A 25,160-nucleotide genomic window follows, 5' to 3' on the forward strand; every position below is an offset into this window, starting at 1 on the left:
GTTGTTAGGATTATCTGTGGCACTGGCTCTTGGAACGGTCGGCCCTTGCAACGGTTGTGTGGATTCCACCAATGCAGAGAGTTGTATGCCCGACCGGTCACCAACACTAGGTCTGTTAGCTGTCCCCGAGCCTGTGTCCACTGATTTGCCAAGCATTCTTGGAGCGGGCGCATGTGCAACCTCGCGTGCGGGACTATGAAGATGCAGGAGGCCATCATGCCTATCAACTGCATGAACACTCTCGCTGGCAGGGAGTGTTGCGGTCTGAACCTTTGGCACAGCGACTGAATGCTGTTGATTCTGACTGGGTTTGGCTGAGCCATAGCAGTCAGGGTGTTTATTGTCGCGCCCAGATACTGCCGCACATGGGCTGGTTGAAGGTGCGACTTCGGGTAGTTTAGCGAGAACCCCAGGCTGTGAAGGAGTTGAATAGTGTGGGACATGTCCGCGGCGCACTGTTGTTCCGACTTTGCTTGAACAAGCCAGTCGTCTAGGTACGGGTAGACATGTATGTTCTGTCTCCTGAGGTGCGCCGCCACTGTCGCCAGACACTTTGTAAACACTCTGGGGGCAGTAGTCATCCCGAAGGGTAGGACTTTGAACTGATAGTGCCTGTTTAGAATGGTAAACCTGAGGTATTTTCTGTGGGATGGGTCGAGTGGGATGTGGAAATAAGCATCCTTGAGGTCCAAGGTTGCTAGGAAGTCCCCTTGATTGAGCAGGGGGAGGATTTGTTGCAGTGTCAGCATGTGAAAGTGTTCTGACAGTATGTACATGTTGAGGGGGCGTAGATCCAGAATAGGTCGGAGGGATCCGTCCTTCTTTGGGATGAGGAAGTACAGGGAATAGACCCCTGTGCCTTCCTCTTCCACTGACACGAGCTCGATTGCGCCTTTTTGCAGCATCACCAGTACTTCCTGCTGCAATAAGTGCAAGTGCTCTGCCGACATAGGACGGTGTCTTGGTGGAATGTTGGGAGGAGTGGAAGTTAACTCCAAACAGTAACCGTACTGGGTAAGTTTTCTCACCCACCTGTCTGTGGTGATGGACGTCCAGACTGGCAGGAACTGCTGGAGTCTCCCCCCGACCGGTGTTGTATGGTCGGGGGGCAGTGACAGAGAGTCACTGTTTGTTGGCGGCAGAGGAACGGGAGTTGTTGTTCCCTCTGCCTCTGCCTTTGGCACTGTTACCTCTGTAACCCCCTCTACCCTGCTTGGGGTACGAGGATTGTGCACCACCCTTCGCGTATTGTGTTTGTTGACCCAATTGTCCTCTGGTAACACCACGTGCTCCTGAGCGACGAAAAGTGTGTCCCCTGAATTGTTGTGACTGAAGCGCCCCCATGGACTTAGCAGTCTCGTTGTCCTTTTTAATTTTTTCAAGGGTGGTGTCTACATCTGGACCAAACAGTGTGTCAGGATTGACGGGCTGGTTGAGGATTGCAGTTTGGATGTCAGGCTTAAATCGAGATATGCGAACCCAAGCTTGTCGCCTCAACATGACGCTAGTGTTAATCCCCCTAGCCGCTGTATCTGCCACATCAAGTGCACACTTTATTGCAGCGTTGGAGATAAGCTTTCCCTCTTGTATGAGCATTTCGGCTGCTTCCTTAAACTCATCAGGTAGGTGTTGAAGGAGCTGTTCTAGGGTGTCGTAATGCGCCCTATCGTATCGTGCCAATAGGGCCTGTGTGTTCGCAATATGCCATACATTGGCAGCCTGCGCCGCCACCCTCTTGCCGGATGCCTCAAGCACTTTCGACTCCTTGTCTGGGGGAGGAGCTTCACCCGTGGTTTGGGAGTTTGCCCTCTTGCGGGCATTGGCGACCACCAACGAGTCTAGAGGCAACTGTCCTCGAATATATGCAGGATCTCCAGGTGCTGGCCTGTATTTTTTCTCGATACGTGGGTTCACCACCCTCGCCCTGGTAGGTTCCTTAAAGATCTATGGGGCATGTTTAAGGACACCTTTAAGCATAGGAAGTATTTTAACTGTTCTCTCTGAGACAGAGAAAGTGTCAAATAAAAAGTCTTCCTCTACCGGGTCAGCATGCATGTCCACATTATGATTTGCTGCTGCCCGTTCGAGTAAAGCATTAAATGCAGCAGAATCCTCCGTTGGAGATGTACGTGTCCCAAAACCTTGTGGATCCTGTACCACCTGATGTCCACCTTGGTCCCCAGTGTCGCCATATGAGTCCTGCTGAACATCAGGGTCATTGCCAACTGGGAAACTGTATTGGTCCTGTTGGTCATCATCTTCACCCCCTGATTGGTTGGGGGAAGGTGATGGACTCCTTCTTGGTGGTGGCAGAATAGGCTCAACAAGTGAAGGAATGTCCTGTGCGGGCCTCTTCTTCAGTGGAATAATATAGGATTCCAGTGGTTGGGAAGTGATTTTCCTCTTATAAAGGGTCAATTTCCCTGTTTGGGCATCTATGCAATGCTCAGATCGGTCATCTGAGGCGTGATATTGATCCGAGAGGCTCTTTGGCGTCGACGGATCCGACGGTTTTGGCACCGACGTGGTTGCAAAGGCCTTTGGGGCCACCTTTGGTGGCAGAGTGTAAAGAAGCTTGCAGGAGGACTTTGGAGGTGTGTCCACCGATTTTGGAGCCGATGGCGTGGAAGCCGTGGACGACAAAGTCTTTTCCCTTATACGTTTAAGGGAGTCGGTAACCTGCTTTGTGAAGGAGGTAGAGGGTTTTGTAACCGACGGCCGATCTTCGGTGGCGTCAGAGTTGGTTGGTGTCGACGGTATGTGCGTCGACGAATCTTCGGCTGCAATGTTTTGCGGCTCCGTTGAAGGCTCTGGCGCCGACGCCGTTGCAGCAGATCCGGCATCCTTGTGCCGATGCGTTGAGCCAGCGGCCTTTGGGTCGTGGCTTTTAGTCGACTTCGGGTCGGCCGAGCGTTTACTGGACGGCGGCTTAGCAGCGCCCGAAGGCGTCCCAAGAGGTTTAGGTGTCCGCGCCGGAGCAACCGTGGTCGACGCCTGATGGACGTCCTTCTTGGAGGAGGGTTCCTTGTGCACCTTCTGCGGCGCTGTCGACTCCACAGCCTTCTTCGACTTTTGTGGGCCGGAGGGCGACGGAGTCGATGAAGGAGCAGGCTTCGATATTTTTTGTAGGACGTCGGCCATTTTATGTTTTGTCGAGTCCGTAGGTTTCGGTTTCGTTTTCGACTGGACGTCGGCCATCTTGTGTGCCGTAGAATCCGAAGGTTTCGGTTCCGATACGGGCAATGGCGGCTCCGCTTGAGTGTCCGTGGCCGGGCCAGAAGGCGGGGCCGGGGATAGCGGTGCAGGGTCGTGGGTAAGGCCGAGTGGCGATCCCGTGACCTGAGCCTGAATAATGTAGACATCGGGGCATAGCTCCTCCTCTGAGCTATCTTCCACAGCCCCATAAACTTCTTCGTCGTCCCCTACCTCCTCGACGTATTCAAGGTCTGGGCCCTGTCCTTCGATGTATTCCTCTGGATCGGCCTGGACCTCCGTCGACGGTGGCGAAATCTGGAGATGATGGCTATCGCCTTCCTCCTCGGGGTCGTCGAATATGTTGTCGGGTGCCGGTGTCGCTCGCTGGGCCTCAAGGCGCACCGCGCGCCGAAGCTTGAGCGTCTTCTTGGACCTGAACTTGGAGCAGGCCATGCAGTTTTCTTCGTTGTGGTCCGGCGACAGGCATTTATTACAGACCGGATGCACATCGATGTGTGGATATTTGGATCCACAGACAGGGCAGAACTTGAACGGGCTCCGCTCCATGGTAAGTTCGCCGGGTCTTGCTGCGACGAGAGGGCCTCGAAGTCCGAGGAGTTACTTGACTCCGTAGATATCCGGCTCCGAGAGTCGGACGACGCTCGAGACCGTACGCAAACAATACCGACGCAGGTAACGAAGGCCTTTTGGCCTTAAGATGAAAGTTTAACGGTTCCGACACGGAGACGTCGAAACCACATCCGAACCCAATGGCGGAAAAAAACAATCTGGGGATGGAGTCGATGCCCATGCGCACTGTAGTCCAGGGGAGGAGCCACCTATCTCGTGATACTTCGAAGACTCTTCCAGGACAACAATGTGCAATCATCCGGACCCAACACTAGGCGGCGCTCTATGCATAAGATATGCATAAGATATGAATTTAGCAGCCCACATGCCTCGAACTTCTTAGTTCCCGTGACCATTCTTGCTGCTGCGTTTAGGGTAGCGGTCAGAGGTCCCAGGTGAGATTTGGCTGTTCCAGTCAGAGTAGCAATGCCATAGTCAATCCTGGAGAGTACCAGTGCCTGAGAGGCCTGTTTCAGGTCTTTCAAGGGAAGGAAGGGTTTCAGTTCGTAGAGAAGTTTCAGGTTAAGGAAAGCACTTTTGGCAGTTTTAGAGATGTGTTCTTTCATGTCCAGTTTGGGGTCAAGAGTGATCCCCAGTGATTTGGCGGAGGTTGTAGGTACAAGAGGAACATTGAGGGCGTTTAGGGCTTTGAGCCATTCAAGTATTTGGGGATTTTCATCTTTGTTTGAGATGAGGAGTACTTCTGTCTTTTCTTCATTAAGTTTGAGGTGGTTGGATGAGAGCCAATGTTGGACCTCTGTGAGTGTGCCATTTAGTCTGTGGATGTCTGCGATCAAAGTGGTTTATGTGAGAAGTTGGCCTGATATGCAGTGCTCACTATTCTAGTGATCACTATGTATCAGTCCAAACAACCCTTATTGATGATTGGTTGTAAGTCAACCTTATAGACCAGCTATCCTAGTAGCATGGATACGAGCAGTCTAAGGCTAAGACTCTAGAGGGCGTGTTAAGCCAGCTGTTTTACCATCACATTACCCCTTGAACACCAAGTGAAAGGACACCACACAAGTTGTTATGAAAATAAACAGATATTTATTTATAACAAGACTACCCTGAACTCTTTATGAGTCAGGGAGCTAAGCACACAACAAAACTCTTACGAAAATACTTTAAGTCGCACAATTTACACAAATGCCCTAGGGGCACGAAAAACCATATACACAGTAAGTGGAATGCGAACTTGCTAGCAGGTAAGTAGTACTTTTTTAGACTCAGAATCGCTAGGCCTACAATTCTAAACACTGGGATTAGATGCAGGAGGCCTGTGGACGTCGTGTGCAGAGTGGGAACTCTCACGCGTAAGGCGGGAAAAAGTCTATGGCGGCTAGCAGTTGCAAAGTTACTGTTCTCGGGCGAACCCGACTAGGTGGGTCGAAAACGGGAGTGGATCCGAACACTTAGGGTGTTGGACTATGCTGAAGCACCGGAGTACTTGGTTTACCTAGCCCAGGGGCTGCGGCTGCATAGGGTTGAAGTTGCGTCGGAAACCCACGTTGAAGAACCAGGAGCCTGAAGAAAGAGTTGCTGGCAGGCGGCCAGTGAAGAAAGTTCGGAGTGATCCAAATCATTTAATTAATACAATTAATACAATAGATATACAGTAAAAGCGGGCTCCACTCAAAGATGGCGACACCGCTCACATAAATCACGCCCTGCTCATGAGTCAACTGACCAGCTGTGAGTAATTTGAGCAATCAACTTCACATAAATAGCCGAGCGGGCGGCATACTCGCTAGAGTGCAGTTTGAACGAGGCAGAAACGAGGCGTCACACGCACAAAGGTAAGAACGAGAAAATCCTTAGGAAATGGGGATGTGAAATAGGGAAAGGAGTCCGTGTACAGGGAGTGTAACTGGCGCCTGTCAAACGGGAACAGCAGTTCAGTCGGAGCGAGTGCCCACACTAACAGCCTTCAAAGAGATGCAGTAGCACTATGTTAAAACTCATGCAGGCGCCCTCGGCGTCCGCCCTTTCATTTGTCGCTTTAGTCTAAGGGGAATGCAAAAAAAAGCGAGGAGGGCTTCATTAAAGCATATGTAATCAGCGTCTGTCTAACTAGCAGGGCTAACACATAACATTCTTTTATTACTGGCAAGCAGCCTAATATGCAGTGCATTAAGATGTAGAAAACTACGAGAAAATGCTAACAGGCGCTTTGTTCTTGAAAGCACATGTAACTAGCGTCTGTCAAACAAATAGGGCTAACGCATAACACCCTTTCACTTCTGGTAAGCAGCCTTGTATGCAGTGCATTAAGATATAGAAAACTACGAGAAAATGCAAACAGGCGCTTTGTTCCTTTCTTTGGTGCCCCAGAAAGGAGGGTGGATTTGGGGTAGAAATAGGAAACCCATTTTCTAAAATATCTCTTATAACCTTTGAATTCGATTGTAATCAGGTAGTAGGTTTACTACTCCTCTCGGGGAAATAATACCACCGCCTATAACCCACACTGAGTCTGAATAATTAAACAATGAATTTAACAATAGTGACCCTTTCACTCTACTAAATGTATGTTTTTTTTGATCCTACTAGAACATATCCAGTTTCAGCGAGGCCCCCTATATATGCCCGTTCAAAGCGAGTTTTAAAATCATTAAAGGTAAGAATAAGTGTTAAACGACCATATAAGAATGCCAATTATCTGTACCACAGAGACATAGAAACATATCATCTCTCTCTAATCAGATAAAAGAGTTTTTAAAACGGAAAAAATAAAGAAAAAGACAAGACCAAATTTGAGGATAAAAGTACATCACCAATAGAAGCCTGAAAGATAACACAAAGGTAATGAGCGAACATTAGATACCACCCTGGAGTGCAGAACAAATTTTAAACCCAGTTTCTGAATATCTGTTATATCTACCCTTAGGCCAAACACAGCCTGTGATCCGACAGCGACTGCCCTGGAACGACCTAACTGGCGCCCAGGACCCACCGATAAAGGAACGGTGTTCTATCCTTTCGCCTATATTTAGGTGAGGTAGTTGACATCAGCCAACATATATATAACTTGCACTCCTCACTCCGTGTTTTGGGAGTCTCCGCCTTTATAGTAATGATTTCCATATACGAATAGTATTTGAAGGGAATGAAATGTTGCATATGACGTCCAAGTATTTCAATGGTAATATCAATTGTACACTACTGGCATATTTATTAATTGTGGAGCTTCCTAATGTTAAGAGCAATTAGAAGATGGTACCTACATTAAGGAAAATTGAAGAGGCTCACACCATTGGTCATTTAGGTGGGCTAACATGAATATATCCTGAACTTTAGTATAATAAAGTAGATAAAAGTATGTAGAGAGTATGACTATGAATTCAGGGCCAAATAGACTCTGACATGATATTATTTCGCCCTATATACAGGGAAAGTGAAGTCTTTCTTGTACGGAAAACCCCTATCAAGAAGTCCTGAGGAAGGTGCCACATTACCAAGTGCAAAGCACCGAAACGCGTCGACGCATTTCTATGAGAGAATCCACCTTTAGCCTAAACGCACTGGATGCACATATATTATTGTCACATGTGTGTTATATTATAATATACAGGCCATTTTCTGTTAGTGGATCCAGGAATCAATTGTGGTAGAAACATCAAAGTGCCACTGTTTTAAAGGGGTCTTTTTTCTTTTCTTGTCCTTATATGTGTTGTCTATAATAACCAATGTGTGTGCTCATGATATGCAATGTAATGTGAATATACTTATATGCTTTACAGTTTTTTATCATTCAATGACATCTTGTTGATTAATTTTTACTTTGCAGGGAAAGGTTCCTTTGAAATTTTAAATGTGTACATTTTTATTGTAAATTGTCGTTTTATTTTTAATAAAAATCTAGACTGTTAACAAGTACTTTTCGTTGTGGGAATCATTATAAAGTTCTCTGTTCTTCTGACGGTGACCTACAGTAACCTGTTAACTGGGGACTATAGTGCAACCGTGCGAGCATAGACACGAGTAACGTATTGATACACCCCAGGGATTTCCCTTTGACTTTTTGTCCTTCGTGCCCTGTTCCCTGGCGACAGTGGGGTAACCTCTCTTGTGAAATCTGTTGAGTACGGCCTTGTGCTGGAGAGTCTAGGTTTTTCATGGTGACTATTTCAGTTTTTCCTATCTAAATAAAACCCAATAGTCTCTATCCAATCATAAAATGGATACACTAAAGACCTTTGGCTTTAGTGAAGAACAACTAAATAAAATATTAAGCTCTAATAGAGGCAATAGTAACATCACAATCATTCCCAATGGGGGTGAAAAATGGAATCAGCTTATCAACCTGAAAAAGAAAATCATCAGGACTGAGTTACATGCAGATTTTATGACTCAATATGTTAGGGCAGGTAAAATACCAATAGGGTTGCAAATTCGGAATGAACCCGGTCTGTTTGTGGATAATCCAAAATTTTTGGAAACATGGACCTTTATTTGCAACCGCTGTAGCAGAGACCTGATGCTACTTATTATTGAAACAGCACAGGCCACTGTCCTAATAGAAATAAAAGAAATGGAGGAATTAGAGAAAGCACTATTCGATAATAATGTAGTTGAGGATGTCAAAAAGAGACTAGAGGAAATAAATCAGGACATGAGAGGGTATTGCGAGTACTTAACCAACCGTAAAACTCAAAAATTAAGGAAAGATATCGCTAAATTTAGCCAAGAAGTAGTCTACCCCTTTTTACAAAAAGATTACTATACGGAAAGACCTGACAATTCAAGGAATGAAAATATTAAACCTAGATTCCAAACCAGATTCCAACCTAGAAGACCTAAACATGTACACTTCTCAGGTACATCCGAGAGTAGCCTAGAGGAGGAGGAACACGGCAGAGAAGAGGAGGAATATGCTGGACCAGATAGGGAATATGATACTCCTTTTTTAGACCAGCGCCCACAGAGGGGCCGTGGGAACTTCCGTGGCAGAGGGAGAGGCCAATATTCCAAGAGACCTGCTCAGAGAGAACAGGAGCAAGATTATCAACAGAACCCGGCCCCTCAGGAATACAAGCGGACCAGAAACAAAACATACTGGCGATAGAAAAAACACCCATCATTAATCTATCCCAGAGAACCCTTACCAACACAGAAAAACAGGTGTTAGGTATGGGTTTCAATTTTGTACCAACTGCAGGCATAAATAGGTTCCAATTAGAGAAAGACCTTAGAGCGTTCTTCCGGAAAATTAGATTACGCAGGTTCTTTGAAAACAGACCACCTAGAGAGACACCAACAGACTCAGGACTGCGAGCAAAATCCACATTCACTCCCAGCCTTGGTATGGTGGACAAAAACCTTGAGATCTTCGAATCCATGGTGAAACTGGAAATAGGCATCCTACTGGAGAAAAAACATTACCAGGAGCAAAATATTAACAAGGAGCAAAGGGATGCCATTAATTCCCTGTCCGCAGATTTGAGTATCACAATAAAACCCGCGGACAAGGGTGGAGGGGTTGTGGTATTTGACACCATTGACTACGAACGTAGAGTAGGGTACCTCCTAGCAAATGAGGAGCACTACAACAGGGTCCATCAGTCTAGACTGTACAAACTTAAAAAAGACGTTGAAACTTTGCTCCAAACCACCCTAGAGGAAGGCAGGATCACTGAAGACGAATGGAAATTTTTGAGCAACTCAAATCCAAAAACTCCCGCCATGTATGGACTACCAAAAGTCCACAAAAGCTTAACCGATCCACCTCTAAGACCAATAGTAGCCTCGATAGACTCGCTACTGGAACCATTAAGCCAGTATGCTGACAGATTTTTAAAACCTTTAGTTGAAAAACAGAAGTCCTATATCCGCGATACAGCAGACATGATATCAAAGATTGAAGGTACCAATTTTGACGAGGATAATGAATATATGGTGACTCTCGACGTAGAGTCACTCTACACAAATATACCTCAACAAGATACTATCACAGCAGTTAGCAGTCTTTTAGAAGAAACTGAGATCATAGGAGGGAATAAACAGTTTATCGTTGAATGCGTGTCAATGGTACTCCTTAACAACATTTTCCTCTTCAAGAAAGACCTGTATATTCAGAAGAAAGGGACCAGCATGGGCGCTACCTGTGCGCCGAGCCTGGCCTGCATATATGTCAGCTTGTTTGAAAACAAGCACATATACAATGAAGTGAGTCCTTTTTTTGAGAATATCAGAAACTGGGCTCGCTTCATTGATGACATATTTTTTATCTGGCTGGGAAACACAGAGTCACTAGATGACTTTCTGTCATGGCTGAATTTGGGAGACCCAAATCTCAGATTTACAGCAACATATAGTAAAACAAAGGTAAACTTTCTGGATATTAGCATCAAAAGTGAGGACAAACAACTCAAAGTAGAGCTTTACAAAAAGGAATCGGATCGTAATACCATCCTTCACTACCACAGCTATCACCCTAAGAGCCAAAAAGACTCGATACCATTCGGAGAATTTCTTCGCCTGAGAAGAAATTGTACAGATCTGGCAGACTTCCACAAACACGCCGGTGAGATGAAAAAGAAGTTTAGGGAACGAGGATATCCAAGGAAACTGATTGAGCACTCTCTCAAGAGGGCTCGCTATTATAACAGGGACAGCCTACTAACTAAAAAGGAGAAAAAGAATGTACTAGACAAAATAGTAATGGTCAGCCAACATTCCGCCATAACCAACCAAGTAAAGAATATAATCAACCATAATTGGAAAATTCTCAACAACGGACCAGACACTAATACCTTAGAACGTCCACTGTTTGCATATAGGAAAAACAAAAACCTGCGATCCAACCTGGTACACACATACAGGGATGACGTGGTAGAAAACCAGACAACACTCACGGGCAATAGAGCAGTGGGAAATAACAAATGCGGAAACTGCAGCATATGTGACCTTTGTGTAGTCACTAAAAAAGTAGTGCATAATGGTGTCACACATGACATCAACACACTAAATAATTGTCGAACAAAGAATGTGATATACATGATCCTATGCCCATGTGAAGAAGCTTACATTGGGGAAACAGGTAGGGAGGTACGAGTAAGGATTGGCGAACATAAATCGACGATCAAAAATAATAAGGAAAATGCCCCCCTGGTGACACATTGGAGAGAAAAAGGCCATAGTGAGAAAGACCTCAGGTGGGTCATCATAGAACGGATAAAGGAATTAACCAGGCTAGGTGATAGTACCACCAGACGTAAGCAGCAAGAACAGTGGTACATAATCAAGTTTAACACCATTAAAAGAGGCCTCAACTCGAGGGAAGAATGGGAAACCCTTATCTGACGTGGATGAGTATATCCCCTTTGTAAATGGTCTATGAATAATATGAAATTAGTTCTGATATGAGTAATCACATTTAAATACAGGAAGGAGGACAAACACATAATAATAAGAATAAATGTGGAGGGTACTCAGTCACATCATGTGCACAGTCAAACCTTTAGAACCCTTCGCAAACGAAATTAGGGGAAGTATGGTTATACTTTTTTCACCCCATAAAAAAATAGTCTATCTAATGTAGAATAACATCGCAAATGCCATCAGCATAAGATCGGACCAACAGCAATTATGAATGCCAAATGTAGGGAAGGATCTTAGTCCGCGGGCCATCAGTCAAAGAATAGTGTTATTGTCACTACTAAAACACCAGATCAGGAGCGAATATCATCAGTGGCTAATACCACTGCTTAACATAGGGAAAAATCCAATACTGCTAGCCCTAGTTTTAAGTTGGCTGTGAAAAATCAGGAATCTTTCGATTTACAACACCCCACACACTGATATAACATTAGGATTAATACCTACAATAGTGAACGCGGCATAACCCACTTAAGATAATGGAAACTAAATATGATAAAAACAGGGATCGGATAAAAGACAAAACATTCCATTTAAATAAAGACGGCCATTATTTGGTTAAATTAAATCAATATGTAGACCCACTGATCCATTTATCAAATGAATGTGGGGAAATCATTTAATTAATACAATAGATATACAGTAAAAGCGGGCTCCACTCAAAGATGGCGACACCGCTCACATAAATCACGCCCTGCTCATGAGTCAACTGACCAGCTGTGAGTAATTTGAGCAATCAACTTCACATAAATAGCCGAGCGGGCGGCATACTCGCTAGAGTGCAGTTTGAACGAGGCAGAAACGAGGCGTCACACGCACAAAGGTAAGAACGAGAAAATCCTTAGGAAATGGGGATGTGAAATAGGGAAAGGAGTCCGTGTACAGGGAGTGTAACTGGCGCCTGTCAAACGGGAACAGCAGTTCAGTCGGAGCGAGTGCCCACACTAACAGCCTTCAAAGAGATGCAGTAGCACTATGTTAAAACTCATGCAGGCGCCCTCGGCGTCCGCCCTTTCATTTGTCGCTTTAGTCTAAGGGGAATGCAAAAAAAAGCGAGGAGGGCTTCATTAAAGCATATGTAATCAGCGTCTGTCTAACTAGCAGGGCTAACACATAACATTCTTTTATTACTGGCAAGCAGCCTAATATGCAGTGCATTAAGATGTAGAAAACTACGAGAAAATGCTAACAGGCGCTTTGTTCTTGAAAGCACATGTAACTAGCGTCTGTCAAACAAATAGGGCTAACGCATAACACCCTTTCACTTCTGGTAAGCAGCCTTGTATGCAGTGCATTAAGATATAGAAAACTACGAGAAAATGCAAACAGGCGCTTTGTTCCTTTCTTTGGTGCCCCAGAAAGGAGGGTGGATTTGGGGTAGAAATAGGAAACCCATTTTCTAAAATATCTCTTATAACCTTTGAATTCGATTGTAATCAGGTAGTAGGTTTACTACTCCTCTCGGGGAAATAATACCACCGCCTATAACCCACACTGAGTCTGAATAATTAAACAATGAATTTAACAATAGTGACCCTTTCACTCTACTAAATGTATGTTTTTTTTGATCCTACTAGAACATATCCAGTTTCAGCGAGGCCCCCTATATATGCCCGTTCAAAGCGAGTTTTAAAATCATTAAAGGTAAGAATAAGTGTTAAACGACCATATAAGAATGCCAATTATCTGTACCACAGAGACATAGAAACATATCATCTCTCTCTAATCAGATAAAAGAGTTTTTAAAACGGAAAAAATAAAGAAAAAGACAAGACCAAATTTGAGGATAAAAGTACATCACCAATAGAAGCCTGAAAGATAACACAAAGGTAATGAGCGAACATTAGATACCACCCTGGAGTGCAGAACAAATTTTAAACCCAGTTTCTGAATATCTGTTATATCTACCCTTAGGCCAAACACAGCCTGTGATCCGACAGCGACTGCCCTGGAACGACCTAACTGGCGCCCAGGACCCACCGATAAAGGAACGGTGTTCTATCCTTTCGCCTATATTTAGGTGAGGTAGTTGACATCAGCCAACATATATATAACTTGCACTCCTCACTCCGTGTTTTGGGAGTCTCCGCCTTTATAGTAATGATTTCCATATACGAATAGTATTTGAAGGGAATGAAATGTTGCATATGACGTCCAAGTATTTCAATGGTAATATCAATTGTACACTACTGGCATATTTATTAATTGTGGAGCTTCCTAATGTTAAGAGCAATTAGAAGATGGTACCTACATTAAGGAAAATTGAAGAGGCTCACACCATTGGTCATTTAGGTGGGCTAACATGAATATATCCTGAACTTTAGTATAATAAAGTAGATAAAAGTATGTAGAGAGTATGACTATGAATTCAGGGCCAAATAGACTCTGACATGATATTATTTCGCCCTATATACAGGGAAAGTGAAGTCTTTCTTGTACGGAAAACCCCTATCAAGAAGTCCTGAGGAAGGTGCCACATTACCAAGTGCAAAGCACCGAAACGCGTCGACGCATTTCTATATGAGAGAATCCACCTTTAGCCTAAACGCACTGGATGCACATATATTATTGTCACATGTGTGTTATATTATAATATACAGGCCATTTTCTGTTAGTGGATCCAGGAATCAATTGTGGTAGAAACATCAAAGTGCCACTGTTTTAAAGGGGTCTTTTTTCTTTTCTTGTCCTTATATGTGTTGTCTATAATAACCAATGTGTGTGCTCATGATATGCAATGTAATGTGAATATACTTATATGCTTTACAGTTTTTTATCATTCAATGACATCTTGTTGATTAATTTTTACTTTTCAGGGAAAGGTTCCTTTGAAATTTTAAATGTGTACATTTTTATTGTAAATTGTCGTTTTATTTTTAATAAAAATCTAGACTGTTAACAAGTACTTTTCGTTGTGGGAATCATTATAAAGTTCTCTGTTCTTCTGACGGTGACCTACAGTAACCTGTTAACTGGGGACTATAGTGCAACCGTGCGAGCATAGACACGAGTAACGTATTGATACACCCCAGGGATTTCCCTTTGACTTTTTGTCAGGGAAGAAGAAACCTGTAAGCAGAGGGGACCAAGTTCTGAATCACTAGCCAGTGATTTGAGTGGGCACCAGGCTGGCACCGGACGAAGTCACCTCAGCCAGGTGAGTGGGCGCTGCTGGGCTCTGCAGTCTCTCGGACCAGGAGGCGTTGTCGGCGACCAGGATGGAGGTGCGAGCTGTCCCACGAAGGTTCTTGCTGTCGACGTCGCTGGACCCAGGATTGGGCAACAAGTCTTGGCAAATGCAAGGCCCACGCGGTGGACCTAAAATGGCGTCTTGAGGGGACCAGGAGGGTCCAGGGTGCTCCTCTTTTGGAGGGGAGCAAGGGCTAGTCTGGAGCAACCAGACCAGCAGTGTTTGTCGTCGTGGAGCGTCGTGAAGGGGTCACTAGCCAAACGGGCAAGCGACCTGGACAACGCGGTTGGCAGCAAAGAGCAGAAGGGCCCCACGCAGATCTCGTGGATGCAGGGGGGCTGAACTTCGGTGCTGGAGCTGCTCAGGGTCGGGGCTTCTCTTACCCCAAAGCACTCAGTCGAGGGTCACTCGGGAGTCGTGCTGGACAAGCGTCGTGCAGTTCTGAAGATGGCCGGTCCCTCGAGGTCTCGTCACACCCACGGATCACAGCTGGGCTGATGATGTAGGTTGAGGTCAGAGGTGCCAGGGAAGCCGGTTCTCGTCGTGCTGGAGCAGTCTTGATCCGAAGGAGAGACTGGCAACAAACCGCGATGCTTGGTTGGTGCCTGCTGCTGCAGGGTGACTACTCCTTAGTCGCAAGGGAGAAATCTTAGGAAGAAGTCTTGAGTTCCTTTCGTGGAAAGTAGTTTCAGGATTCAAAGATGATCTGATTTGGAAGGGGGCCAGGTCCTACCTTTATCCTGCAAAAAGGGGCTGGCACGCGACTAAGTCCTGCCCTATGGGTGGGACCAGGAGGGGGGTGGTTACACCCTTCTCCTTTGGCGGGCTTTCCCCAGGCCAGGGGCTGGAGTGCCCCTGGAACTGGTTTCAGCCGGCCTATGCACAGTGAGCACCGGGGTGCCACTTGCAGTCACCTTCCTCTAAAGCCCTGCCTACCTAGGATACACAAAATCCTGTCTGGGACGGTGCTGGCACCGCCCCTGGCAGGAAACCCTTTGTCCTTGCCTCCTGGGCTGGGAGGACTCCCAGCAGCAGGAGGGCAGACTTGTGTCTCGGTGGCAGCATCCATTTTGTGGAGCTAAGGCTCTGTCTGACTTTAACCGGGGTTACATACATGTCGTGTCCCTCTAGAAGGGTGGAATGCTAACCCCGTCGCCAGAATTGGCGAGGGGTTAGTATTCCAATTCGTATGACACCTTACTCGACATGTTTTGATAAAGCGATACCAGAGTTGGCATATAACCGCGAGGAATATAATGCACTTAAGAGTATATGGTATGTGATATCATGGAAACGGCTATGGGATGGATCCCGAAAGCCGCAGACAGGCTCAGCTCATGCCAGAGCACTATCTCACACGATTCCAAGCACTCTGCCTTCAGGATTGTTAAGGCCTGCCATAGGAGTGACTGATAGGAGATCTGTGTGTCCATTTTTAGGGTTAGATATAGGTATACTATATCTAAAGCAAAGGGTGATTACACCATCTTGCCCCAGCTGTCGTGCAGCCAGTTGTGTCAGATCTGGATGGCCAGCCTGGGGTGGCATAATACATGCTGCAGCCCCTGGTAGGCCCTGGTTACACCTATGCCCTGGGTACCTAAGGTACACTGTACAGGGACTGATAAGTTGACTCAGTATCCAATTAGATATGTACCTAGGGTACATGGAATCCATTTTACAGAGAGAGCAGTAGGCCTGGGGTCCTGAATAGCAGGGCCCCAGGTCAACTAAGTCAGAAAACCAGCAAAACACCAGGCAAAAAGTTGGGGGCAACCATAGTCAGGGATCTACCTTCCTACAGTTTCCAGGTAGAGTTGTGTGTCGTCCGCATAGAGGTGAAAGGGGATGTTGGAGTTCCTTAGAATTGTATTGAGGGGCTCCATGTAGATGTTGAAAAGTTGTGGAGAGAGTACTGACCCCTGTGGGACTCCTATAGTAATGGGGAGGGGGTCCGATTAGAAGCTTTTAATTTTGATTATTTGTGTGCGGTTGTTGAGAAAGGAGGCGAACCATTTGAGAACTGTCTTTTCCAAACCCGCTCTCTTCTGGAGGACATTGAGTAGTAGGGTATGATCCACTGTGTCAAACGCCGCCGAGAGGTCTATGAGGATGAGGATGAGGATGAGGATGAGGATGAGGATGAGGATGAGGATGAGGATGAGGATGAGGATGAGGATGAGGATGAGGATGAGGATGAGGATGAGGATGAGGATGAGGATGAGGATGAGGATGAGGATGAGGATGAGGATGAGGATGAGGATGAGGATGAGGATGAGGATGAGGATGAGGATGAGGATGAGGATGAGGATGAGGATGCTACATTGGTTGGAGTCGCGCGACATGTGTAGGTCATCCATCACATTGAGGATTGCGGTTTCTGTGCTGCAGCCCTTTCTGAACCCTGACTGGTGTGGGTCAAGAAGATTCAAGATCTCTAGGTGATGGGTTAGCTGAGACAGCACACACTTTTCCATTAATTTTCGATAAGAGCGGAAGGTTTGAAACTGGTCTGAAGTTGTTCATGATCTTAGGGTCGAGGCCGGGTTTTTTTTGGGAGTGGCGTGACTTGACCTAGTTTAAGGCAGTCAGTAATGGAGCCATCGCTCAGAGAGCTGTTGATGATCTTGGCCCAGATAGGGAGTAAACTTCAGGTCTTTGGTCAGTCTCGAGGGTAGCTGATCAAGGGAGTGTGACGAGGGATTACCGGTGGCAATCAGATCGCTTATCTCTTCAAATTTGGATGGGTCTGAAGGAAGACCAGCAAGTGGCTGCGGTTGTTGGTCTTGAGTGGGTATAAGCAGTGGGGAGCGACTGTGAGGGCGGAAGGCATGTCGCTGAAAGATCGGTCAATTGAGGCAATTTTTTCGTTGAAGAAGCTAGCAAAGTCATCGCACTGCGATTTGGACGCTGCTAAGCTGTCTGTCATAGGAATGGAGGTTTGGTTCCTGGTGATATTGAAAAGTTCTTTGGGGCGGTTTTTAGCCTGGTCTAGAGCAGAGCAGAAGAAGGATGATGATTTTTTATTATTGATATGATTAAGGTAGGTTTTGCGAGCTGCCTTGAGTTGGTCCCGGTTGAGGGCAGTGGGGTTGTTCCTCCAGGATCTTTCCATGGCTCTTAGGAGTCTACGTTCATCGTTGATGTCAGTGGAGATCCAAGACCTGGAGGGGATGCTTCTGTTTTTTTTTAGTTTTCTAGGTGCCAGCTGATCCAGGACGCGCTCCAGGTTGGAATAATAGAGCGAGGTGAGTTCCGTGGTTGAGAGGAGCTCTGTCGAGTTCGGGAGGAGTGAGCTAAGAGCATCTTCTAGCTTGTCAGGGGGGACTTTCGATATGTTTCTGACCCACTTGGGGGAGGTTTGGGTGTTGGGGGGACATAGAGCTGAATGGTTGATATGAAAGAGGATGGCGTGATGGTCTGACCAGTCCACTGGGATGTGGTCAATTGAAATTGTCCTTTTGTCCGCAATGATTGCATCCAGGATCGCTCCTCTATGGTGGGTTTCTTCTGAGCAGTGTTGGATCATATCGTGGTCTTGTAGAAGGGAGGTGAGAGATTGGATGAGCGGGTTATTGGTTTCATTCCATCTTAGGTTGAGGTCGCCCAGATTTATTCTGAAGTCACTGTTCTGGGACCATCCCCTTCTGCCTGGTACGACTCCTGGTGGCCCCCTGCCCTGGGCACCGCACCCAAGCCAACGGACCATGCACGTAACCTGGGCTTCATCCTGGACTCCTCCCTCACGGTGACCAAGCAAGTCAACGCCGTCTCGTCTTCCTGCTTCAACACCCTGCGCATGCTACGAAAGATCTTCCGGTGGATCCCCACCGAAACCAGGAAGACGGTCACCCAGGCCCTCGTTGCCAGCCGTCTGGACTACCGGAACACCCTGTACGCTGGAACCACAGCCAAACTCCAGAAAAGACTCCAGCACATACAGAACGCTTCTGCACGACTCATCCTGGACATCCCCCGCCACAGCCACATCTCTGCACATCTGAAAGACCTGCACTGGCTCCCAGTCAGCAAGAGGATCACGTTCAGACTCCTCACCCACGAACACAAGGCTCTCCACGACATGGGCCCGAAATACCTCAACAGCCGCCTCACATTCTACACACCCACCCGCCAGCTCCGTTCCGCTAGCCTCGCCCTCGCTTCCGTCCCACGAATTCGCAGATCCACCGCCGGAAGAAGATCCTTCTCCTACCTGGCGGCCAAGACATGGCACTCCCTCCCCACCCACCTACGGCTGACCCTGGACCATCTCTCCTCCAGGAAACAACTCAAGACCTGGCTGTTCGAGCAGTAGCGACCCCCGCCCCCCTCCCAGCGCCTTAAGACCCTAGCGAGGGAGTAGCGCGCTTTACAAATTTGTTTGAATGATTGTTTGATTGAGAGGGGTTTGAGTGATCAGATCCGATAGCTGATCGCCAAATTCAATAGCGTTGCCTGGAGGGTGGTAAAGGAGAAGGCATTGAAGTGGGTTTTGGTAAGGCGAATTGATGTTGATCGAAAGGCATTCAAAGGAGTTATAAAGGAAGGAGGGGGATTCAGTGATGGAGAGGTCACTTTTGTGGATAATTGCTATTCCGCCTCCTTTGCGTATGGGCCTGTCTTTGTGGATAAGTGAGAAGCCGGGTGGCACCAGCGTGTCCAAGATGGGAAGGGATAAGGTGTTCAGCCAAGTTTCAGTGATGAAGGCTACATCTAGGTCGTGGGAGAGGATGGTTTCGGCTAATTCAGTTGCATGTTTGACGGCTGATCTGCAGCTGATAAGCATGCAGTTAATGGGGGGGGGGTCTGCCCTCGGGTTCGGTTTGACAGAATTCGCTCTGGGTAAGGATGCGAGAGGCTGGGGGTCTGGCGGCTTTTTGGTTGGGGCGGGTCTCTCCTCATTCCAGTGATGACTTGGATCGAAGAAAGGGGTGAAGGGTGCGGGGGTAGTGCTGGCTGGTTAGGAGGGGTTTGTAGGATGCGACGAGGGAGCTCACTTCCTGGGGGGGGGAGAGGGAGGGAGAAGTTCTTCTGGGACAATCAACTCGTGATTCAGTCCGGCGTTTAGTGAGAGGAGGCCGGGAGCCTGGGGGGGACAGGGACCTGATCGGGGGGAAGGAGTCATTCCTGATGGGAGGTTGCTGGAGGTGGGGAGGTGAGACGAGGGGGGGGGGGGAGTAGCTGGAGTTTCTCGAGGAAGGAAATGGTTTCTTTCAGTCCGAGGATCAGCGGGAGAGAAGAAGTAGGAGGGACCGGTTTCGGTTTAGAGAGGACTAGAGAGGGAGAGGGGTATTGAGGCGAGTTGCTGTTAGGAGGGATAATAGGGGAGGGAGGGACTGAATCGGGACTGGAGTTCGGATGGGCAAGGGCTAGAGAGGGAGAGGGGGTTTGTGGTGAGTTATTGATCGGGGGATAACAGGGGTGGGAGGATCAGGTTCGGGTTGAGGAAACGAGAGGGAGGAGGGTTGTGGCCCCTTTGGAAGAGGTGGTTATCTTCACTGAGTGGGATGGGGTAAGCTAGTGGATTGTGGGTTGGCGCAGGGGGCTCTGACTCGGAGTTGCCAGAGGGTCTGGGATCTTTACGGGTAGTAGATTGGGGACCTGGGGTGTTGTGTTTGGTGGAGTGGAGGGTTGGGAGATGGATGAGAAGGAGGGGGGGGCAGAGTTCTGGGAGGTTGGGTGGACGGGGAGGCGGCCGGGGGGGTGTAGGGAATTGGGGGCCAGGGCTGGGGGAGGCGAATGACTAGTGACATGAATAGGCATGGGGGGGGAGGGGGGGAAATCGATGAGGTGAAGGAATCCTGCTCTGCGGCTTAGGGGTTTGACTGGAGCCACTGGGGGGGGAGGTGTGTGGCTGGTGAGGGTAGTGAGCAGTAGCCGTCGTTAGAGTGGGGAAGAGGGAGTCGAAGAACTCTAGGTTTTCGTCTTTCGCCTGAATAAGAATGGTGCCATTCAGGAAAATGGTGATGGTGATGTCTCCGTAAAGAGACTGTTGGTTAAGGGGGGAGATAGTTAGTTTCCGGTTGTGTTCTGTGAGGGTGGTTTTTGAGACAGGGAGGAGTGAGTTAAAGATGGTAACCCATAAGTCAGGTCTTGAGGTGTGAAAAATGAAGTCCATTTTTCTTTGCCCTCTCGATGAGCAGTGGTAGGTGTCCCCAATAAGTGTTTCGGGATGTTGCCTAATTAGATTCTGTTTAAAGTGTTTTTTTGCTTTGAAGGAGAGTCTTTGTGGGAATGTTATGGTGTAGGTGTTCTGACCAAGAGGGGAAAGGTGTTTCTGTGACGGGCAGGACTGCGTGTCTGAACTCATGGCCGGAGGCATCCTGGAGCAATTAGGGGGAAGTGGGGTTGTTGATCTACTGGAGTGTCCGGGGTAGTTAGAGGTTGGAGGACTTAACTGCAAAATCCTGAGAGAGGAGCTTAGCCTGAGGCCACCATTGCACCTTAAGAGGGAGAGAAGTCCGCTATTGCGATAAGGCTCCTTATATTGAGGCGAGATTGGTAGATTGTGGAAGAAGCGACGAGAATAGTGATAGGGCCAGTTCTTTATTCAGGATGATGGGATGTCCGAGGTGGCAGCCATATTGTGGGCAGTCAGTCCTTGGGGGGGAGGAACGGGCAGGCTGGCGTGGGGGGCCGAGTAAGGTGCCCTTGTTGATTGGAGATTCCGCTTTTGCGTTAAGCTCCTTGCTTAAAGCGAGATAATTAAGTTGTGGCAGAGGAGAAGGGCAGCGCAGTAGGGGTCCAGAGGTGTGCTTCTTGTTCCGAAACTCCTTTCATCTGAAGTGAGCTTTCCGGGGGGGGGGGGGGGGCGCGGGTAAGGGGCCTGTGAATCAGATAGTGAGTCAAGTGGTCGCGGCGTAAGGCAGACGTAGCTGGGGCCCAGAAGATGAGCATCAAGCCAAAGACTTCAAATGTCTTTTGTTTTAACGTCGAGCCGCCATCTTGGAGGCAGGCAGGGGTCCAGAGGTGTGCTTCTTGGTCCGAAACTCCTTTAATCTGAAGTGATGTCCAAAGTGGCGGCCATATTGGTGCCAGGCAGCCCTTGGCAGGGGGGAAACGAACTGGAGCTTGCGTGGGGGGCGGGTATGGTGCCTGCAAAGCGGTTTATGTACCCTCTGGTCCTGGCGTCGGGCGGGCGCAGTCCTTAGGTCGTGTCAGCGGGGGCCCAAATGGTGAGATTCACAATCGGAATCTCTTTCAGAATGTTGGGATGTCCGATGTGGTGGCCATATTGGGTCCAGGCGTCCCTTCGGCAGGTGAGGGACGAGTAAGAGCTTTCCTGGGGGGCCGGGTAAAGTGCCTGTGAGTCAGATAAGGAGTCGAGTGGTCGCGGCGTCAGGCAGGCGCAGCTGGGGCCCAGAAGATGAGCTTCATGCCCAGAGTCTCCAATAGTCTTTTGTATTAACGTCGAGCCGCCATCTTGGAAGCAGGCATCGACCGGAGAGGGGACAACGGCCTCGTTTTATGCCGGGAGCCCGCGTTGGTCCGTTGACATTCCCTGCATTTCACCCCTCGCCATACACACTACGGTGCTCCTCGCAGCTCCCAATGTCAGCGTCAGCCCTTTCGCGCCGCAAACTAACTTATCCTCTTCCCCTCAGCCCCGGTAAGTGAATAATTGATTACCGGGGGGGTTTTGCAGAAGGGAAGCGGGGAAGAGCACCAGATCGGGAGCGGGTAGGGCGGGGGACTCCAGCGCGTGTCCCTTAAGCCTCTGGTCTCAATTCTGGACGGACGGCACACGGAGGCAGGCCGGTTCTGGGTTGGCTCGTCTACCAACGGAGATCGTCGAGCCTTCCATGCGAGGGGGCTTCGGTGGGGTTGCTCCGGTCAGGGATTATCACTAAAAGTGAACCTTTGACCGGAGCTCGTCCCAGTCACTCCCTTCTCGCGCCCATCTTGACATCTTGATCTTGAAAGGCTTTGAGAACTAGAACAATTGCCATGAGTTCTAAATGATTGATGTGAAGCAACCTTTGCTGTAGGCTCCCCCGCCCTTGCACTGTGTGTTGTTGAAGATGAGCTCCACAGCCAGAAAGGGATACGTCCACTTTTAACACTGTGGAATGGGGTCTATGAATGGCCGCCCTTTTGACAGGTTTTGTGTGTTCCACCACTGCAGAGAGAGAGGAGTTTGGCCGCTTACCAACACTAAATCAGTTAATAGACCCTGTGACTGGTTCCACTGAGTAACTAAACACTCTTGAAGCAGACGCATGTGTAACCTGGCGTGGGAAACGATCATGACGAAAGATGCAATCATTCCCAGCAGTTGCATAAGCACTTGAGCCAGAAGTGACCGAGTGGGTTGAAATTTGGGAACAAGCTCCAGAATGTTTGCGAAATCTGACTGCAGTGGGATACGCTAGAGCCTTTTGAGTATCTAGAGTGGCTCCTAGGTAATCCTGAACTTTGTTTGGCTGAAGATGTGATTTTAACACATTGACTGAGAACCCTAGCTGTTGAAGCAGCTGAATGGTTACTTAAGTGTGGATGCGACAATGCTGATGTGTACTGGCCTTGATGAGCCAGTCGTCCAGATAAGGAAAGACATGTATACTTTGTCTTCTGAGATGCGCAGCTACTACCGCCAGACATTTTGTGAACACTCTGGAGGCTGTGGTGATTCCGAATGGGAGAACCTTATATTGGTAGTGATGACCTGCTACCACAAACCTGAGAAATCTGCGGTGAGCCGGATGGATTGGGATCTGAAAGTAGGCAACCTTTAAATCTAGTAGCAAAAGAGACAGTATTTGTTGCAGTGTTACTATGTGGAAGTGGTCTGACTGTATGTAAAGGTTGAGTTCTCAAATCCAATATGGGTCTGAGAGCGCGGTCCTTTTTTCGAATTAGAAAGCAAAAGGAGTACACGCCCGACCCTTGATGTTGAGGTGGTAAGAGCTCTATGGCTTGTTTTAGTAGCAGGGATTGTCCTTCCTGTTTTGAGAAGGTCTAGGTGAATCGGTGAAAGTCTGTGCGACTTTGGGGAAATGTATGGAGGAGTGTTGATGAACTCCAGGCAGCAAACAGAATGGATAATTAGGACAATCCATTTGTCTGTTGTTAATGACTGCCACTTTGGTAAAAATTCTGACAGCTGTCACCCTACAGGTGTTAAGTGGTATGGGGAACTATGGGCAAGTCACTGTTTTGTATTGGATGGAGAGGTACGTGTATTGGAACCTCTACCTCTGCCGTTGTTTCCTCTTTAATTGCCTCGAAAAAAAACCTTGGAACCTGAGGGTTGATTATTGCCCTTATAGGTGGACGCAGTGTCTGAGGAAGAAGCTTTAGATCCTGCTGGATAAAAGGAGCGACGAAAGGAGTGAAGTGTTAACCACCGGCCCAAAAAGGTGTTCCTTATCAAAAGGTGTGTTTAATATTTAGTTCTGAAACTCCGGTTTAAACCCCAATATGCGCATCCAGGCAGGTCTTCTTAAAAGAACACTGGTGTTTACTGCTCTGGCCGATGTATCAGCAGCATCTAGGGAACATCCAATTTGATTATTAGAAATGATGCACTTTGGATCGGTGTTCTTGAGGAAGAAACTGGATGAGTTGTTCCATTTCATGCCAGTGTGAGCTGTCATAGCGTGCCAGCAACGCCTGTGTATTGGAAATACGCCAGAAGTTAGCAGCGTTGGAGGCTATCATTTTCCCTGATCAAGGAGCTTAGACTCTTTATATGGTGGTGGTGCATTGGCAATAGTCTGGGAGTTTGCCCTTTTGCGTGCATTAGAAACTACTAGTGAATCTAATGGTAGTTGACCTTTTATGTAGACTGGATCTAATGGGGTAGGGTTGTATTTTTTACCTACCCTCGGAGAAAGGATACGTGCTCTAACAGGATCCTTAAAAATGTTGTGTACATGTCTGGTCATGCCTTTTAACATGGGCAACATGTGTTGGTAGACTTTTGTGTGTTGTGTAGTGTCTCGTAAAGCAAGTCCTCTTCAAGGGATTCTCTATGTAGAGGGACTCTACATAGTAAGTAGCAGCTATATTTAACAAATCGACAAATCCTACGCGGTCATCTGGTGGAGAGGGCCTGGTAGGATATATATCAGTGACATTGTCAATGGGAGAATCAGTATTATAGTCATCCCACAAGTCTCCAGGCTGTTTATCATCATGATTATCCCCATTCCCATCCCACTCACCCTCACCCTGCTTGTCAGGTGTGTGTGGTGGTGGTGAGTGCTCAGTGGAAGTTGGCACAGGTATAGTCTGGGGGAGAGAAGGTGAAGGAAGAGGAGGAGGGGAAGGATTTCTCCCGACTGTTCTCTTCTTCAATGGTATGTGGTATTCCTCTTCTGTAGTAGCACCTCTTTTTAAAGTCACTTTAGTGGTGATATGTCCAGTCATTGGGAGTATAACCAGAATTTTTTGTTTCAGTTCCGGTTTGTCGAGTGGATCCCCGAAAACATGTTTTTTTTTGTTACTTCGGCTTCTCTGTGTGTTTTGGCTCCGAATGTTTCGGTGCTGATGATTTCTTGGCTGGAGTTTTCGGATCCGAAGTTTGTTTCGGTGCTGACGGAGGATGTTCGGTGCCAGACCTTTTCTTCTGCTCCGAAGTCTTTTGCTCGGTGCCCGATTTGGCATGGGGCTTTTCGGAGCCGGAAGGCTTTTTACTATGCTTCGGTGCCAAGCCTGAAGGAGGAGCTTCAGAAGATTGTTCTTGACGCCCACCGTAGCCCAAGGGCGGTGGTTGGTCCGGAGCCTTTTTCTTCAATGGAAGTGGAAGGTGGGGCGAGGT

At 47.6% G+C, this 25,160-nt stretch overlaps 1 protein-coding gene and 2 long non-coding RNA genes across 3 annotated transcripts in view; 2 read left to right on the forward strand and 1 right to left on the reverse strand.

Moving 5' to 3' along the window:
- ANKHD1 (ankyrin repeat and KH domain containing 1) overlaps window positions 1-25,160 on the reverse strand; it is a 1,380,661-nt gene that overhangs the window by 691,937 nt on the left and 663,564 nt on the right. The window lies entirely within an intron of this gene.
- LOC144767085 (uncharacterized) lies at window positions 5,534-7,316 on the forward strand. Its single transcript, XR_013598057.1, has 5 exons — window positions 5,534-5,627; window positions 6,382-6,448; window positions 6,535-6,633; window positions 6,719-6,824; window positions 7,221-7,316. It is a non-coding gene; the product is annotated as an uncharacterized LOC144767085 (long non-coding RNA).
- Window positions 11,938-13,760, forward strand: LOC144767086 (uncharacterized). The gene is made up of 5 exons (XR_013598058.1): window positions 11,938-12,031; window positions 12,786-12,852; window positions 12,939-13,037; window positions 13,123-13,228; window positions 13,625-13,760. It is a non-coding gene; the product is annotated as an uncharacterized LOC144767086 (long non-coding RNA).

Source organism: Lissotriton helveticus, chromosome 7 (assembly GCF_964261635.1).
Source record: "Lissotriton helveticus chromosome 7, aLisHel1.1, whole genome shotgun sequence".
In the NCBI taxonomy this organism is placed as follows: Eukaryota; Metazoa; Chordata; class Amphibia; order Caudata; family Salamandridae; genus Lissotriton; species Lissotriton helveticus.